The 14,476-nt window shown below is 41.3% G+C and overlaps 1 long non-coding RNA gene and 1 pseudogene across 1 annotated transcript in view; one reads left to right on the plus strand and one right to left on the minus strand.

The window, feature by feature from the left end:
* Positions 1-1,301: 1,301 nt before the first annotated feature.
* LOC100345081 (poly(rC)-binding protein 2-like) lies at positions 1,302-4,494 on the minus strand (annotated as a pseudogene).
* A 3,164-nt stretch (positions 4,495-7,658) lies between these two features.
* The window catches only part of LOC149123771 (uncharacterized), a 169,822-nt gene continuing 163,004 nt past the window's right edge, over positions 7,659-14,476 (plus strand). The window contains exon 1 of the long non-coding RNA XR_016214601.1: positions 7,659-7,779. This is a non-coding gene — a long non-coding RNA (uncharacterized LOC149123771). The remainder of the gene's footprint in view (positions 7,780-14,476) is intronic.

Consider the following 14,476-nt stretch of genomic DNA (forward strand, 5'->3'; position numbering starts at 1 on the left):
TTTTTGACAGGCAGAGTGAACAGTGAGAGAGAGAGACAGAGAGAAAGGTCTTCCTTTGCCGTTGGTTCACCCTCCAATGGCCGCCGCGGCCGGCGCACCGCGCTGATCCGATGGCAGGAGCCAGGAGCCAGGTGCTTTTCCTGGTCTCCCATGGGGTGCAGGGCCCAAGCACCTGGGCCATCCTCCACTGCACTCCCTGGCCACAGCAGAGGGCTGGCCTGGAAGAGGGGCAACTGGGACAGAATCCGGCGCCCCAACCGGGACTAGAACCCGGTGTGCCGGCGCTGCTAGGCGGAGGATTAGCCTAGTGAGCAGCGGCGCCGGCTACTCATCTATATATTTTTATATATATTATAGCTCCTCCATTTATATTGCTGAGTATTCCATTATGTAGATATACCACATTTTGTTATCCATTTACCTCTTACTGGACATTAGAGTCATTTCCAGTTGGGGGTTCACTCAACACATACTTATTGTGCACACATTGCTGTCCAACTAAATGTTTTTTTTAACAATAAAGGGAGATCATGATGAATGAAACAGAATCGAGGCCCAAATGAAGCTTTTTGAGGGGAGACTGAGAATATTATATAAATATGCAAGTAAAAAATAAACTAGGATAAGTGAGAAAGGAAGTCCTGCCTTGGTGGCAGATTCCCTTTTATAGAGGATGGCCAAGAAAGGCCTCACTGATGAGGTGACCTTTGTACAAGTCCTCAAGGAAGGAAGTGCATAGTCTATGCAGACATCTGGGTAAAGAGTACTGAGATATTTTTTCTCTATTCACAAAGAAAAAGCTCCAGTCCATCTTTTAAATTTTTTGAAAAATTCCTGACATTACAGAACTAAACTGAAATGTATTAATATTCCACTCTTACATTTCCGTGACAAACAGAAAAACTGGTGAGCCAAAAAAAAAAAAAAAAAAAAAAAAAAAAAAAAAACCCAAAAGGAAAAAAAAATAGGGAGAAGCTTATAAAACTAAATATGAATCTCAGTATTAACAGCTGAACAGAGAGAAGAATTAAAATGCTTTTAATTTAAAAATCACGAATAGATGATAAAAATGTGTAGAAATTGAAAATTTACAAATTATTTAAAACCTGGAATTTCTGACTGTTCAGCAACTACACAGATGGATCATGGGTGGTGATGAACAGCAGAAAGGGATTATGGATGAATCTGCATTGTCCTCCCCCCCAAAAGAAACCTTTTATTTAAGGAATACAAACTTCATGCATTTCATATGTACAACTTTAGGAATATAGTGATTCTTTATCTGCTCCCCATGACATTGATTAGCTATTGAACCAGGCTAATGCTGGCAGCAGATCCGGTGACGATAATCTGACTGGGTTCACAATTTTGACCTGCACCCCAGACATCTGACGGATCTCATTGATTTTGGCACCTCAATGCCCGATTATGCAGCCGATCAAATCATTTGGAATGGTGAGTTCATGAGAAGTAGTCTGGGCAGATGCATCTGGACCTGTCCAATAGCCTTTCACCTCTGGGAGCTGGAGTCAGTGCCACTGAATCCAGTATTGCCATGTGTCTTGGGAAAATGAGACTGGTGCATTGCCAGCTGGTACAGATTGGTCAAATCTGGCTGTTGAATGGCATACTGTCCTTGAATGGTATAGACCTCTAGAGATGGGCCCTCCAGGTCAGGGTTGAGACACATGGACTGGGTGGTGTGGGGAAAGTTTGCACTGTCGCTACCTGTGTTGTACCTGTCTTGACCACTTGCAGAGATGACTGAAGAACTGGACAGCTTGTGCAGGTACAGGATGGCCACACCCTTCCGAGGGACTCCAACATGACCATGCAGAGATGTTTGTCACACTCAGTGATGGATTGTGGGATGCCAGCAATAGTGATGGCCTGCTCAGTTGAGTTGGGGAGCATATCCTTTGCCGCCTGAACCTGAGCCCCTGTGCTCTCTTGTATTTTCTTGATCTTGCAACCACCTTTACCAATGAGCCACAGTGACTAGCAGGAACCACAGCCTCAGGGTAACTAGAGTTCTACTGGCAGCTGTGCTATTGGTCATAGAGCTGCTGATGTCCTTTTCTAGTTTGTCAATGATCATAGCAAATGCTTTGAAGATGGCATTAGTGGGTCCAGCCAAAGTGGTAATTTTCAGGACAAGCCCCTTCTGAGATGCTGATACGTGCACCATTCTCCCTGTGCTTCTTAAGCTTCTTAACAGATTTTCCTTTCTTTGCAATGATACTGTCAACTTCCTGACCATGCAGAAGTAGCAGGATGGTGAGGTGACGTTTAATCCACCTTCAGTCGTATCCCATACTGGAGTACCTGGGTTTGTATTTTGGCTCCCAGCTGATTCCAGCTCTCTGCTAATATGCACCCTGGGAAGCAGTCGGTGATAGCCCAAGTGCTTGGGTCTCTGCCTCCCACATGGAAGACCTGAATTGAGTTCCTTCTCTTGGCTTTGGACTGGCCTAACCCCTAGCTATAGTGGGCATTTTGGGAGTGAACAGCAAATAAAAGATCTCTCTGTCTCTATGCCTTTCAAATAAAGTTAAATTAAATTTAAAAAATTTTAAAAGGCAATTGATAGAGAAAATCTCAGTGTAGAGTCATCTACTACAACATTCACAAAAGGGGGCTCTTCACATTCCCTTGCTACAAGAGGTAATCTGGGTAATCCAGCACACCATCTGCTAGAGTATTTGCAAGTGTATTTTTGAAATGAATTCCTACAAGTGGTACTGCTGGATTAATAGGAAAATATATGTGTATGTAATTTTACTAGATATTACTATTTTCTTTTCTGAAGGAATATTATCTTTCATTTTTGCCAGCAATGTACAAGGCCTGTTTCTCCACTGTCTTGCTAATAGAGTATACTTTTTTTTTTTTTTTGACAGGCAGAGTTAGACGGTGAGAGAGAAAGAGAGACAGAAAGAAAGTTCTTCCTTTTTCCGTTGGTTCACCCCCCAAGTGGCTGCTACGACCGGTGCGTTGCGGCCGGCACGCTGCGCCAATCCGAAGCCAGGAGCCAGGTGCTTCCTCCTGGTCTTCCATGCGGGTACAGGGCCCAAGGACATGGCCATCCTCTATAGCACTCCCTGGCCACAGCAGAGAGCTGGACTAGAAGAGGAGCAACCGGGACTAGAACCCGGCGCCCCAACCGGACTAGAACCCGGGATGCTGGCGCCATAGGCGGAGGATTAGCCTAGTGAGCTGCAGCACTGGCCAGAGTATACTTTTAAACTTTTTGATTGCTGAAGCCAGCATTGTGGTGTGTGGGTTCAGCCATTGCCCGCAACACCAGTATTCCGTACGAGTGCTGGTTCATGTCCCAGCTGCTGCACTTCTGATCTAGCTCTCTGCTAATCTAGCAGTGGAAGATGGCCCAATGGAAGACCTCTCTGTCTGTCTCTCCCTTTCTCTATAACACTGTCCTTCAAATAAATAAATAAATCCTTAAAAAAGAAAGATATCTTTTTGATTGCTAATGCAAACGCTGAGAAATGGTATTTCAGTGTTGTTTTAATTGAAAATTGCCTTTAATATTAGGAAAAACTTAGAAGCAGCCTGTCAATCAAGAAGGGATGAATTTAATTATGGTGACTATAATCTGTGTTAATACATTCTGTGGAGTAGATCTATATGTACCATAATGATCTGTGAGATATGTTAAATGAAATAAAAAATAGTAGATCACTATAAAGTATGATCTCATTGTATATAAGCAAAGACTATTCATGTGTCTTTGAATTTGCACAGAAAATGTCTGGAAGATTACAAAAGAAAAACATATAAAACTGTACTGGGAAATGTGATTACAAGCTGAAGAGAGAGGTAAAGTTTCTTTACTTCTCATTTTATGTCCTTTTCAAACTGTTTGACAATTTTATGACAAATAGTATTGAATTAATTTGACTTATTTATTTGTTTATTTAAGTCAGCATTACAGGGATGGAGGGAGAGAGAGAGACAGAGAGAGAGAGAGAAATCCTCCATACTGGTTCACTCCCCTTTGGCCACAATGGTCAGGGTGGGCCAGGCGAAGCCAAAAGCCAGGAGTTTCATCCAGGTCTCTCCACATGGGTGACAGGGGCCCAAGCACTTGAGCCACCCTCTGCTGCTTTTACCAGGCTGTTAGCAGGGAGGTATTCCGGAAGTGGAGTAGCTGGAACACGAACCTGTGCCCACAGGGGATTCCAGCATTGCAAGTGGCAGCTTTATCCACTATGCCACAACACTGGCCCAATTTGATTTTTTAAGATGGTGTTGTTATCTATCTAACAGTGATCATTTCTCACTAGAGGTTTTTCTCTCATTGCATGCCTCATTCACTTGCTGAACCTCTTGGGGAAAAAATAATAGCTTAGAAGTGGCCCCCATATCTCAGGTACTGTAATGTACACTGATTCACAGTCTCACAGCTTCCCTTTAGCCTCAGTTCCTTCTGGCCTTACGTTCCACTGTGGAGACTCCAATATACCTAAGGCTCATGGTTACCCAAATGATGGCTAGGGCCTTATTGTTTCTGTGCAGTTACAGAAAAGCCTCTGGTTTAGGAGGAACTGGCAAATGAAATTGTGCATCTTTGGACTGACTTAATTTCTTCTATTTGACCAAATAATCTGGTACATTCATTGTTTTTCCATTTTATACAACACTGTTATGATCATAATCCAACTTTTGAAGAACAGTGTTGAAACCAATTTCACAGTTGAACATATGAATGCTAAAAGAATTAATAGAACTTATTGGATGGTCTCAGTGAAATAATTCTTTGGTTTGAGTATTAAATTTTCCTATAATAAATAAATACAAAAAGAAATACATGAATAACTGGAGAATATGCAGGTTCAGGTCTGCCACCTTCTTTCCCCCAGTAATATAGCAAATAGAATTCTAATAATGGATTTAAACCTCATCTTTTTCTTCGAATGGCAGTCAGAGAGAGTGAGAAAGAAAGAGAGAGAGAGAGAGGTCTCCTATCTGTTGGTTCACTCCCCAAATACAGTCAGGCTGGACCAGGCTGAAGCTGGGAGTTAGGAGCTCACGCTGGGTTTTCCATATGGTTAGCAGGGACCTAAGTACTTGAGCCATCACCTGTTTCCTCTTAGACTGTGCAACAGCAGGAAGCTAAAATCAGGAGTGGAACCAGATCTCAAACCCGAACACTCCAGTGTGAGATCTGGGTGGCCCAAGCAGTGTCTTAAGTGCTATACCAAATCCCAGCCTCTAAGCTTAATCTATTTCTATCTCATCAGCTTTTTTCCCAGATAAAGCAGAAAAAATATGCGTACTCCTCAAAATTTTAATTAACAGAATCTCACAAGACAAATACAAAAATACTGTGTACTCATCTACTGAGTAAATAATTTAAAGTGAATGTGAAGCACCTGGTGGAATAAATAAGATAATTATGAATTGGTGTGTTTCTTGAGAATTTTTGTTTTGTTTTGTTTTGTTTGGAAGACAGAGAGATAGAGACAGAGACAGACAGAGATCTTCCATCTGCTTGTTCACTTCCCAAATGTCTACAAACAACAGCCAGAGCTAGGCTAGGCCAAAGCCAGCTTCTTGGAACTCAATCGAGGTCTGCTGTGTGGGTAATGGGGGCCCAAATATCTGAGCCATCATCTGCTGCCTCCCAAGGTTAATATTAGTAGGAAGCTGGAATCTGAAGCAGAGCCAGAGCTCAAACCTAGGCTCTACAGTATGAGATGCCAGTGTACTAAGTGGTATCTTAACCACGGCGCCAAATGTCTGCTCTAATACCTTTTTGTTTCTCATAGAAGTTAGGTGTTCTGAAATCTCTGCCAGGAAATGGACATAACCTTTTCACTTTCAAATGCAGATTAACACTTGTCTACAAATTTTCCTAAATAGGTCATTCATTAATCTGACACTCTGTTTTATTTACACAGAGCAGGGTAAAATTTTAGCTTTTAGTTTTACATTCTACTTCGGCTCTGCTAGGAAGTATTCCATAGTCTTTAGCATAATCTTATTGTTGGTCTTTAATGAAAACACAATATGGACCAGTAATAGCGAACTCTGTATTATGATTGAGAAATCATTCAGTTCAGCTTCCTATTTTAGCTACTGCCAAGTCTTGATTGATGAGCCCACTCACCAAAAAGTTAATAATGTTTTCTTATAGTCAGAACATTCATATGCATCTATCGTAGATTTAGCATTGAAACTCAATTTTCTAGATTTTCCTTTACAAATAGTACCTTAGGCTCTTGAACACAGTGGCATAAGGAAAATGCAGGGCTCTTTCCTGCCACATCTGTCACCACCCTCCTTGCAGGCACCATCCTGGTTGGTGAGAGCCGTCTAGACCAGATATTGTCTGAAATTTGGGGCTTTTAAAAAAAGGGGCTATTTAGAAGGTATGTTGAAAATACTTTAAGCTTTTCTCTGCACCAAGACAACAAAGTAAACCTTTTGACAATCATAGAGAGTGAAGCACAACAAAACAAAACAACAAGACAGCCATTAGAGGCAGCTATTTGGGGATAAATAAGTCCCTTGTCCTCACACCAGCTTCTGTTGTTCCTGTGCTGGATGACTTCCAATTGTACACTGTACCCTTCTCTACCCAGTTTTCTGCCCAAGAGGACGACCTGTTTAGATTAAATCTGGTTTTCCAAGTGTGACCCCTGGACAAGCATCATCATCCTCACCTAGAACTTATTGAAAATGAAGATTTTTCAGACCTACTGAATAAAAAACTCTGGAAATGGGCCTGCAAATCAGTGTTTTAACACACTATCCAAGTGATTCTGCTAGATGCTTCACCTTTGAGAATCTTTTACTGCATGGTTAAGCTCTCTTGCATCCTCTGGTTGGATTTTGTCAGTGGGGAGCACCAATAGGAAATCTGCAGGAAGGAGGAATGTGCTGTTGGGCATTTATTTTTCCAGCTCTTTCCCTGTAAGGCCACCACTGATTGCTTGTATTCCTCTAAGAGGGCTACTTCTCCTGTCAGGAAGCCCTCTGATACATTATTTTCTGCAGGTAGTAGTAACCATTCTTCCTTTCAAGGCTCTTATGGTTGCTGGGCTCAAGAGATTCTACATTAGCTCTTACTAGCTTCTCTAAAATCTGCTCACATTTTTGTAAACAGTCCTTTTAATGTACTTTTCTCAATTGTTCAGTTTGACTATGACTGGACCATGACTGATCCATTTCCCAATGGCAATTGTTTGTACATCCATTTAAGCGACTCACTTTACTTCCAAGAATACCTTCCTTTTCATCATAGTGTTGTTGTGAGGGCTAAGCAAGTTAGTATGCTTATCACAGTGCATGGCTCATAGATGTTCGATATGCAGTAATTATTTGTAAAAGTATTACAGAGCCCTCACTGTGTGTCTCATGAATTAACAATATGTAAATGTCCTCAACTCCACTGCTTTCTCTCAACTGTTCACCTCTGCCTCTTGATCTCCCACTATTAAAGTTGATTTCCTTATTGATTAACTAATTTTAGGTAGAGGAATTATCAGCACTTCAAAAGAGGTCAGCAGTTTGGGGATCACTGATGAGTTAAACATTAAATCTTTTTTAAAAAGTACCATTAAGCTCAGTGATTAAATGTTGATTATTTTTTAGATGATGAAACATGTAGAAAGGTTTTCATTTCCTTGTGAACAGGTGTTGTTCGTTTTCATGGACTCAGAGTATGCTGGCACTACGGTGAATTTCTCCTCATAGGAAGTAACACAAGATGATACATATGGTCATCCAAACAGGCAAGAAGTTAGAAGAAAATGGGTGAGTCTTAACAGTGACTTTTATCTCAATATGTCTGTTCTACCCAGGCCTAGCTTCACTGGTGTGTGACCTGTGCTCAGAAAGGTTCAGGACTAATGTAATGATCTGTTTTAGAATTTTTAACTATTTTTTGATAATGGGCACCACGTTTTCATTTTGCACAGTATTCTAAATTATGTGTTTGGCTGTTGCCCTGCCATATTTACACTTGTTTGCAGTGACCTAATAAATATGGTCACCATCAAAAGTAAGGTCTAGGGGCCGGCATTGTGGTGCATAGCAGGTAAGCTGTCTGTTCCACCTGTGATCCAACACCGTGCTATTGGCCTGAGTAAAGCAGCAGAAGATGGCCCGAGTGTTTAGGCCCCCATTTCCCACATGAGACACCTTGATGAAACTCCTAGCTCCTGGCTTTGGCCTGGCCCAGCCCTGACCGTTATAGCCATCTAGGGAGTGAACCAGCAGATGGAAGATCTCTCTATGTATCTTTCTGTCTTTTTCTCTATATATCTCTGATTTTTAAATAAATGAATAAGTCTTAAAAAGTAAGGGTTACTACTATTATTATAGTTATTAATAAGTGCTTTGTTGATATGGATCTCTGGATGAAAGGTTTTGAACTCTCTCATCATATTAAGCAAATATATTTCTCTCAAATACAGAAAAATAGCATCATCTATATTATTATTTCTAATAAAATATAACAGGTAAGGAAAGAAATAAGACCTAAGATATACGGTCTTCAGGGTTATGTTGGAAACACTGAGGCTAACTTTTGGCTCTAAGAGGAATTGCTCTTCTATTGTTCCAGGAAACGAAGCCTTTAAGACCTTGACTCAAAGCTACAGACACAAAGAAAAAATTTCTTTCTGTGGAAAGTTTTTCTTTGAGAATAAAATAAGAAATCATATGTATCTATTATGGCTTGGCAACAGGTATATATATTACCTAAACAATAATAAAAAGAGACTATTTTCCCTGAAGAATCTAAAATCATTGAGGGGAATTGAATCTCTTTGGTTTGAAGAGAAACTTTCCCTACAGGCTGATACTTGTCTTTAGAAATGGAAGTAATTTCTGGTTAAAAATTATTTCCTGAAGGAATAAATATCTAATACCTGACATAAGGGTGCCTCAGAATGTCATTATTTCCATTTTTGACATCCAATGTACAAATCATGTGCCAATTGGGAGCCTTTCCCCAACATAGTGAAGAAACAGTCTCTTCAATTATGGTTTGCAGGTTAGGCTAACCAGTCCTTGTGGGACATAACACATGATATAATAATATAAATAATATACAGTTGGGTCCTTTCAAATAACTTACCCAATTGTATGTTCACAATACACAGAACCTTGCCATGGCAAGTCAAGAAATCTTACTACCCAAAGCAGCTGTGGGCTAAAAGAATGCCAGGGCTTGCAGAGACAGATATATTGGAGGCTTATAATGTGTGGGTAGAACTGCAAGACCTCATGCTGATGCACAGATATCACATCTAGAATTAAATGCAGAGGGCCTTTAAGTACCTTCTTAGCACCTAGAAGGTTACCCTGTACTCCTTTTTTTAGAGCAAATATTTCATAAAGCTATTCTCTCTTTTTTAAAATATTCATTTATTTATTTGAAAGAATTACAGAAAGAGAGAGAGAGATTGATTATCTTCCATCCACTGGTTCATTCCCTAGATGACTGCAATGGCCAGGGTTGGGTCAGGCTGAAGCCAGGAGCCAAAAGCTTTTTCCAGGTCTCCCACATGGATGCAGAGGCCGAAATACTTGAACTTCTACTCTACTTTCCCAGGACTTAAACCAGTGCTCAAATGGGATGCCAGAATTGCAAGCAATGGCTTAACCAGCTATGCCACAATGCTGGCTCCAAGCATGAAAGTCTTATAATTCGGGGTGGTGTTGTGGCATAATGAGTTAAGTCCTGGTTGCTCCTCTTCAGATGCAACTCCCTGCTGATGGCCCTGGGATGGCTCCTGGCTTCGGCCTGGCCCAGCCCCAGCCGTTGCAACCATTTGAGGAGTGAACCAGTGGGTGAAATCTCTCTCTCTCAGCCTTTCAAATAAATAAATATTAAAAAAAGAAAGTCTTGTAATTCACTGGGCATCAGATGGAATACTCAGAAAAGATGCTGTCTCAATGATGTGGCAATTTAACCTAGACTAACATCTATTCTGATCCAACCTAACAAAGCTTAAATGTGGGGTTGAAAGGATCAAATCATTTTCAAGTAAGTTAATTGGATCTCAGAACAGAGTTCAGAATTAAATTATGAATACAAACATATCCAGTATTCAACAAAATAAAATCACAAAGTATGGCATATTAGCATTGGACAGTAAAGATCACCAAGCATGCAAAGAATCAGACAAATATGACCCATAATAAGAAAAGGCAGTTTTAGGAACAGGTATATCACACAGCAGATTAAGCAGCTCATACCAAAGTGCTTGAGGTAGAGTCCCGCCTCCACTTTCAAATCCAGCATCCTTCTAATGATCCTGGGAGGCAGCAGATGACAGCCCAAGTACTTGGGTGACTGTGATTCTGGTGGGAGTCCTTTATACAGGTCCTGGTATGGCCAGCAAGTAGAGGATCTCTCTTCCTCCGTTTCTCCCTCTGTGTCACTCTGCTTTTCAAATAAATAAGTAAATAAATCTTTTTTTAAAGACAGTTATTAGGAACAGACTTAGAAATTATAAAAGTTAGAATTAGGTAGAGACATTGAAATAGTTATAACTATATATGTTTAAAAAGGTACTGAAAATAGTGGCCATGTCAAGTGGAGACAATACTAAAAAGACCCAAATTTGACTGCTATAACAAAAGAATGAATATCTCTGAGCTGAAACATGCATTGGATGAGAATAAGGACAGAATAGGCTCTGTGGTAGAAAATGTGGGCAATACTCATGAGAAAAATAATGCAGAGTGAAAAACAACACCGGACAGAACAGTATCCCACCAAATTCACGGCCACTTGGAACCTCAAAATGTGACTTTATTTGGAAAAAGAGTGTTTGCATAAATAATTAGTTAAGATGAAATCACACTGAATTAAGGTGGACTCTACCTCAGTGATTGGTGTCATTATGAAAAGGCCACGTACAGACATAAGGATGTGTAGACATAGAGGCAGAGGTTGGAGTGATGCATCTAAGCCATGGAATGCCAAGAATTGCTGACAATGACCAGAAACTGGAGACAGGCATGGGACAATTTTTTCTCACAATGTCCAGAGGAAACCCCCCTGTTGATAGCTTGATTTGAGTCCTCATGACTTAAACCTAAACCTTAAAATTTCCACCTCTTGATACCATTGCATTGAAGATTATGTTTCCAACTCATGAAGTTTGGGTGACACATTCAAACCAAAGTTTATACACAGAATCTTGGCAAAGAGTTGCAACTAATATAACAGCCAGGAGATAAAATGGAATTGTAAAAGACAATCCCCCCAAAATTTTAAGACAGGAAAAGAGGAAAATACGTACATAGAATAGGTGGGCCAGAGGCTGGAGCTGTGGCGTAGCCAATAAAGCCTCCACCTAGCAGTTGTGGCATTTCATATGGGTGCCGGTTTGAGTCCTGGCTGCTCCACTTCTGATTGAGCTCTCTGCTATGGCCTGGGAAATCAGTAGAAGATGGCCCAAGTCCTTGGGCCCTTGCACCCACGTGGGAGACCCAGAAGAAGCTCCTGGCTCCTGGCTTTGGATTGGTGCAGCTCTGGCCATTGCAGTCAACTGGGGACTGAACCAGCGGATGGAAGACCTCTCTCTCTGTCTGCCTCTCCTTCTCTCTCTGTGTAACTCTGATTTTCAAGTAAAATAAATAAATCTTTTAAAAATAATATGAAGATTAATGGAGATATTGACCATTTTTTGTTTAATGCAGATATAGTACATGCCAATTTTTCCATGTTGTACTTCTGGAATTATTGTGTTCTCTCAAAAATCAGACCAACTGAAAAATTGTTCTTCCTAGGTTGGAATAGAAATCCTGTTAAGACATTATGACTTTATTCAGGCAGAGTTTTTTGGCTTTGTTTTTTAAGCAAACAAAGCATAACACAGGATTCAGTTGAACTCTTAGCCTATTTTAAAACTTCTGCTCTATAAGTTTTTTATTGCTTTGTAACAAATAGCTACAAATGTGTTTTCTTAAAATAATATAGTTATTTTCACAGTTTTTTCCCCAAGATATGACCATTTCATTACTATATTCTATATCTGAGAAAACATATGCAATGTGTCTTTTTTATTTTTTATTTTATTTTAATTAATTAATTAATTAATTAATTTTTTTTTGACAGGCAGAGTTAGCCAGTGAGAGAGAGAGACAGAGAGAAAGGTCTTCCTTCTGTTGGTTCACCCCCAAAATGGCTGCTACGGGCTGGAGCTATGCCGATCCAAAGCCAGGAGCTGGGTGCTTCCTCCTGGTTTCCCATGCAAGTGCAAGGATCCAAGCACTTGTGCCATCCTCCACTGCCCTCCCGGGCCACAGCAGAGAGCTGGACTGGAAGAGGACCAACCAAGACAGAATCTGGCACCCCAATCGGGACTAGAACCCGGGGTGCCAGTGCCGCAGGCAGAGGATTAGCCATGTGAGCCGCAGCACCAGCCTGCATGTGTCTTTTTGAGACTGGCTTATTTCACTAAGCATAATGGTTTTCAGATGCATCTATTTTGTTGCAAGAAACAGGACTTCATTCTTTTCTATGGCTGAGCAGTATTCCAAAGTGTATATATACACCACTTTTTCTTTATCTAGACATCAGTTGATGGACATCTGGGTTGATTCCATATTTTAGCTATTGTGAATTAAGCTGCAATAATTATAGGGGATACAAATTACCCTTTAATATGTTCATTTTATATGGGTAAATTCCCAGGAGTGGGATTATTGGGTTATATGGTAGATCTACTTTCATACCTCTTCCATAATGGTTGTACTACTTTACATTATGACAAACAGTGGGTTAGGGTACCTTTTTCCCCACAGCCTCGTCAGTGTTTATTTTTGATTTATGGATGATAGCCAACCTAAATGAGATGAGGTGACATGTCATTGTGGCTTTTATTTGCATTTTCCTGATGGCTAGTGATCCTGAGCATTTTTTCATATGTCTGTTGGCCATTTGAATGTCATCCCTTAAAAATTGCCTGTTTGTGTCCTTTGCTCATTTCATAACTGGATTGTTTGTTCTGTTGTGGAATTTCTTGAGCTCTTTATAGATCCTGGATATTAATCCCCTACATGTTGCATAGTTTGAAATATTTTCTACCATTCTATTGGTTGCCTCTTCACCTTGTTGAGTGTTTCCTTTGCAGTGCAGAAGCTTCTTAGCTTGTTGTAATCCCATTTGTCCATCTTTGTCTTTATTGCCTGTGCTTCTGGGGTCTTTTCCAAGAAGTCTTTGCCTATGCCAATGTCTTAAATATTTTCCCTGAAGTTTTAAGCTAATAGCTTGATGTTATCATGACTTGATAACATCTACAAACAGGAATAATTTCATTTCCTATTTTTCCATTTGTATCCCTTTGATTTCTTTTTCTAGTCTAATGTCTCTGGCTAAAATGTTGAGAACTAATTGAATAGAAATGGTGAAAGTAGGTGTCCTTTTCTGCTTCTGGATCTTAGTGGACATGCTTTCTTTTTTTTAAAGATGTATGTGGGGAGCAACTCGGACTAGACTAAGTTACTGGAATTAAGACTTATTCTATGCATCTGCTCTCCCACAATATGGCGCTGGGAGAGAAGAAAACAGCTTCTACACAGCTGCCTCCAGTTCAGCCAATAAACTGTAGGACTTGCTCCTGATTGGAGGAGAGCAGCGTACTCGGCGTGTGGGCAGCCAAGTTAGGATTGGCAGAGGAGGACTATAAAGGAGGAGAGAGACGGCATGCACCAGGAACATCTAAGGGGAACATCTGAGGGAACACCTGTGCAGCCCCCGAGAGAGCCGGCCGGCGGTGTGCCGCTCCCCTGCGGAAGTGGGGAATGTGGCCAGGGGGAACTGCCCTTCCACGGAGGTGGAAGGGACAGTAGCCAACCCGGGAAGAACCAGCAGCAAACCCGGGGAGGGCCGAGCAGACGAAAGAACAGCGCAGGGTCCTGTGTCGTTCCTCCATGAAGAGGGGGAGCGACATAATGGTGTCGTGACTCGGATATGAAGCCTAGCCAGGGTTTAGTGTCATTCCTCCGTGAAGAGGGGGAGCGACAATGTATTTATTTATTTGAAAATCAGAGTTACAGAGAGAAGGAGAAGCAGAAAGAGAGAGGTCTTCCTTCCACTGGTTCACTCCCCAACTGGCCACAATGGCTGGAGCTGCATCCATCTGAAGCCAGAAGCCAGGAGCTTCTTCCAGGTCTCCCACGCTGGCGCAGATCCAAGGATTTGGGCCATCTCCTACTGCTTTCCCAGGCCACAGCAGAGAGCTGGATCAGATATGGAGCAACCAGGACTCAAACCTGTGGGGAGCAACTCGGACTAGACTAAGTTACTGGAATTAAGACTTATTCTATGCATCTGCTCTCCCACAATATGGCGCTGGGAGAGGAGTAAACAACTTTTACACAGCTGCCTCCAGTTCGACCAATAACCTCCAGGAGCTGATCCTGCTCCTGATTGGAGGAGAGCAGCGTACACGGCATGTGGGTAGCAGAGTTGGGATTGGTGGAAGAGGAC

This window comes from Oryctolagus cuniculus, chromosome 10 (genome assembly GCF_051225735.1).
Source record: "Oryctolagus cuniculus isolate XC-2025 breed Fujian yellow rabbit chromosome 10, ASM5122573v1, whole genome shotgun sequence".
NCBI classification, from domain to species: Eukaryota; Metazoa; Chordata; class Mammalia; order Lagomorpha; family Leporidae; genus Oryctolagus; species Oryctolagus cuniculus.